Here is a 5,631-nt window from a genome sequence, read left to right as displayed (position 1 = left end):
TGCTGAATTGCTACATCCAGGTGGGCTTCAAGGTGAGACCAGGGCAGTAAACGAGAGGGAGATGTAGAACAGTATATTTATCGTGGCAAGGAGATTATAGTTTATACCAAGACCAATGAGACACATCACTGAAAGATGTAAACAGATGGGCGGTTTTTGTCAGAGGGACAGCAGAGGGAGTAATTGGAAGACCACTGCTGTAGTGCAGGTGACAGATGTCTAATAGGAACTGGCCTGCCTGAGGCTGGGATGCAAAAATTATCAATTTCACTGCCACTGTCTCTGCTGGGGACTGTGTACTGCTAGGGCCTCTCTGCAGCCCCAATCTGGAGTCTTTGAGCACCTTTGGGAAATATTTATTTGTATACCTGTCTCTTCCCCCAAAGAAGTGAGTATCCAGAGGACCAAAAAATATGTACACTGTCTCTGGACATAGTTTATAACATTAAACTTCCCTCTTCATTTACCTCCATTTAACTTCCCTGTCCAGGCAGGAAAACAAAAACACAAGGGGGTACTCTGAGGAATCCAATATGATCCCTAGTACAGGGTACATGTAAGGAAACCACGATGATAGTGAAGTACCTCAGGGTGAGAGACATGAGTGACAATAACCACTTCTAGATCTAAAGGAGCAGGAAGAGGAAGTGAAATGGAACTCAAAGAAAGTGGGGAAGTTGAGTGGAGAGTTTGTCTTTCAGGAGTTTTTACTTTGGTCAAGAGATGAGCAAGCCAGTCCTGGCCTGTGTGGCTCAGTTGGTTGGAGCATCATCTCATAGCTGAGGGGTTCAGGGGCTGTGGATTTGATTCCCGGTCGGGGCACATACCTAGGTTGCAAGGGCCATTTCCAGGCTGTACGCATATGATCCACAACCAATCAATGTTTCTCACATCAATGTTCCTCTCTCTCTCTCCCTCCCTTCCTCTACCTCTAAAAGCAATTTACAAATGACCTCAGGTGAGGATAAAACATTTGAAAATTTAAAAAATAGAGATGAACAAGCCTGAGGGGTTCTGTAAGAAGAGATCTATAGGAAGAATACCCCAATTTTATTTTTCTCTTTCCCTCTAAAATACGGCCAGGGCCCACTGTTGCTAAACCTGATAGGAAGCCAGAATGCAGGAGAGATTGTTGGTGACATCTACCCAGATCAGCATTGGTCTTGAAGGCATGAGGCAGGGTGAAGGAGAGTGAGAATAAACCTGGAGGTGCTCTGAGGTATGACCTTCACAAAAGTTTTAATGTACGTAAACACTGTGTTTATAATGTAAGTGCAAGTCAAACTCACATGCTTCCAGGAGGACATTCTCTGACTACCTGTCCAGGTGTAGCGCTATCGGTAGTTCCAACATTCAAAACAAAGGTTTCACCTAAACATTCAATTGGTTAAGTTTTATATTACAGTGACCTAATAATATAATTTGCATTCTTTCTTCTTCTTTTTTTTCTTGGTCTTTTGTTTATTTTTTTTCTTTTATTTTTTTAAATTTATTTTATTTATTTATTTTTATTCAGTTACAATTGTCTGCATTTTCTCCCCATCCCTCCACCCCACCCCAGCCAGTCCCACCTCTCTCCCCCACCTTTACCCTCCCCCCTGGTTTTGTCCTTGTGTCCTTTATAGTAGCTCCTATAGACCCCTCTCCCCACTACCCCCTCCCCTCTCCCCTGTGGCTATTGTTACAATGTTCTTAATTTCAATGTCTCTGGTTATATTTTGTTTGCTTTTTTCTTTTGTTGATAATGCATTCTTCTCTTTGTATTCTTTTGTCTTATTTCATTTAGTCTTCTTAGCAATTTACCCTCTTATATAATTTTTTCTTTATAATTGGGCAGATGAGGAAACTGTAACAGAGAACAGTTACAGAAACCAACGAGCATCTGAGTGACTTGGGCAGGCCCCTCACCCTGACCTTGGGGCCAGACACGTCCTCCAGGTTCTCAGACCTCAAAAGAGCAATGTCTTTGCACTGCACCATAAGTGACAATTTCAGAGCAGCTGCCTTAGTGAGGAAGGGCACTATCCTGGGGTCTGTGTGATCTGGTTAACCCTAATTCTTTTCACTTTTCTTTAATTTTATTTTTCAATTATAATTTACATTCAATATTATTTTGCATTAGTTTCAGGTGCAGAGCATGGTAGCGACACAATCACACATTTCCTGAAGTGCTCCCCAACCCCCACCCCCTGATATTTCCATGATTTAACTCTAACTCTCAAATAGACCACACACCACCCAACTCCACTGCAGATGTACTGATACCCAGCAGGGAGCTACTTGTTTGTTTTTTTTTTAAATTCTCACCTGATATGTTTACTGATTTTAGAGAGAAAAGAAGGGAGAGAGAGAAACATCTATCAGTTGCTTCCCATATGCTCATCAACTGGGGTTTGAACCCTCAACCTACGTATGTGCCCTGAGCTGGAATCAAACCCTCAACCATTTGGTGTATGGGACGATGTTCCAATCACCTGTGCCACTGGGCCAGGGCACCATGGATCTACCCTGAGAGCAGAATGGATGTCTTTACATTGAAGAACTAGATGTTCTGGGAGAAGAATGGTAGATAAAGATGAAGAGGTCGTGCTAATTAAATTCTGAAAATATGTTAAATTTGTCTTAACCTGCACAACTAACAGACATTTTTTATTCTGATTTATTACAAAGGCCTGTCATCCAAATAAATAGTAGATGACAATGATGTGGCACTTTCAAGATTCCTTCCTTATGTTTAAAACATTAGATTTAGCATGGATAATAAATATTACAAATACCATATTTTGCCATGTATAATGTGCACTTTTTCCCCCAAATTTCTGATGAAAAAATAAGGAGGTGCATTATACATGGGTAGTACTAATTCTGTATCTATATAAATGTCTTTAATTCTTTTATATATGCTTATGAGTTAAAATTATAACTCTAGAAAGCAATAATGATAGCTGTATGCAAAATTATAGCCTGGAATATATAATTGGTTTTGTTTCTAAACATAAATAAATAAAATATTGAATTCAAATATTAAAATGAAATATTTTTCCCTGAAACTTTGGGCCAAAAACTTGAGTGCGCATTATACACAGAAGCACATTATATATGGCAAAATATGTTAAGTCTAGAAAAGAAAAGATGAATATTAAGATGGCAAATTAAGGAAATTAAAACTCCAGATTAAGGAAAATAAAACACTGGAGTCTCTTTTTCCTGCAGACAAAGTAAAGTAATTGTGTTAACATGAACATTGGAGCAGGTTGTAATGTGTAATTAGGAAATAAGAGGAAAACAACTAATTCTGTGTGTGTGCACATGTGTCGGTGGGGTGGACAAATAAAATTAAGGCTTACAGACAAAACAGTTAATTATAAATAATTATCTGCAGGTTAAAGTAATTTTTTAAAACACTATACAAAAAATTAGCGTACCGCAATAGTAAGGTGTTTGAGCAGTGGCTCTAGTAAGGAATACTCCAAAACTAAGAAAGCCAGGAAGCTTAGTAACAAGCATGTCAAAGAGATAAGGTTAATGGAGGCTCCAGCACCGGCTGAGAGGCGAACATGTGTGTTCTGTGTTTCTGTATTGTGGGCAGAGTTTCTGTTGGGACAGGGTGGAAGGACCGGCAGCATGCTCGGCATGCCCTTCACTGCCAAGTGTTTATTTCAGGACAGATTTTGCTTCCCAGGACCCTTGATTTCATTATCCTTTGTTAAACTCAGCTGCTAAATAAATTTTCTCTGTTTTTCCTGCTTGCTTAATCCCTGTGTTTCCATACAGATAAATCTCACATAATTAGCTTGAGCTTTTGAAAACGGTGGTGCTTGCTGCACATGAAATGAAATTCCAGGCCCGGGCAGAGGGAGTCACAGCCTATCGTGGGAGCAGACACGCTTTATTGGGAGTCCCTTGCCCGTGGCTGTGTATGAATTGAAGAGAGAACAGAGGAAATTATTCCAGTCTGAAAATCCATCTTCAGCTAAAAAACAATTTTTAAGGGTGAAATATTTTCCTTTCATTCACTCTGTCTGATATCTTACACCTAAAATGATTTTGGCTATCTTGTAAGTATGCCAATAAAACTGATTAGAGGAAAAAATGTAAACAAATCAGACAAAACATGCAATTCAGCTAAAGCTCCTCACACAGGGGCTGGCACTCATGGCTGGCTGTTTTATGAGAAATGAAAGACAATGGTATCAACTCTCTCAGAGCCCCTGTGATAATACTTTTGTCCTTGCTCCTATCCCAACACTGGTTTTTTCTGTCCTCCTTACAGAATTGGTCAGGTGCTTGGATTTATTGTCCCATGGCATTGAAAGAGTTTCTAAGGAGCAGAATAACAACTGCAAAATATTAGCTAACAGTAACCCTGATGGTTAATTTTAGGGGTCAAACCTGAGTGGCCACAGGGTGCCTAGGTTAAACATTATTTCTGTATGCATCTGTGAGGCTGTTACCAGATGAAATTGGCATTTGAATCAGTGCATTTAGTAAAGTAGAGGGCCTGCCCCAAAGTGGGTGGACATCCTTCAATCCACTGAGGGCTGAGTAGAACAGAAGGTGGGGGAAGGAAGAATTTGCCCCTCTTTTCTGTCTGTCTGCTGGCTTGATCTGGGACATAGATCTCCTGCCCTTGGACTGGGACTTACACCATCAACTCCCCTGGTTCTCAGACCTTCAGGCTTGAACTAGAATGACACCACTTGCCTTCCTGGGTCTCCAGCTTGTAGATGGCTAGAGTTCCTGGGACTTAGCCTCCATAATTGTGTAAGCCAATTTCTCATAATAAATCTCTCTCTATATTTTGTATAGACAAACATAAAATACATATATATTATATATATATAAAAGAGATATTATATATCTATAATATAAAATCTAAAATAGATATAATATATAAACATAATAATATCTATAATGGACATTAGAGACATATTAGCACATATAGACTATATATGTATAGTCACATAATATAGAATATATAACTATATAGAAAATAAAGTAAATTATTTACACAGAACATATAACTATATCTATATAAACATAGCATATAAAGGAATATATTCTATATATAGGATCTATATATAGATGTAGATATAGAAAGTATATTTTAATTATATTCTATACAATTATATATCCTATATATAATATACTTTCTCTATATAGGCTATATTCTCTATATATTAGCATATATATTTTTATATACGTGCTATTGATTCTGTTTTTCTGAAGAACCCTGACTAACAAAGAAACAACACACACAGGACAAAAGAACAGGCACCTGACTCAATCACTGAGCTCTTCCAAATTATGCAGAAAAAGTATTAATGACAGACTGGAGTGCGTGCTTTTCCATTATCTGAAAAATTAGTATTAAAAAGATGCACAGCATGAGGGAAAAACAGAAAATAAATGTCAGGGCAAAAAACAGAACCCTTGCCTCAATAACTTGATTACTAATGTTCTTTGGTTTATGTTACCTTGATCAGTCACTCTCAAAGTGTGGCACCACCCTCCACTGCACCCCCAAAGCATCAGCATCATCTGTGAAGTTGTCAGAAAAGCAAATTCTTGGATTCTGTCAGACTCCTGAATGAGAAACTGGGCACAGCCCAGCAATCTGAGCCTCACTAC

This window comes from Desmodus rotundus, chromosome 10 (assembly GCF_022682495.2).
Source record: "Desmodus rotundus isolate HL8 chromosome 10, HLdesRot8A.1, whole genome shotgun sequence".
NCBI lineage: Eukaryota > Metazoa > Chordata > Mammalia > Chiroptera > Phyllostomidae > Desmodus > Desmodus rotundus.
The sequence above is the reverse complement of the archived record's forward strand: the minus strand, read 5'-3'. Positions refer to the sequence as shown.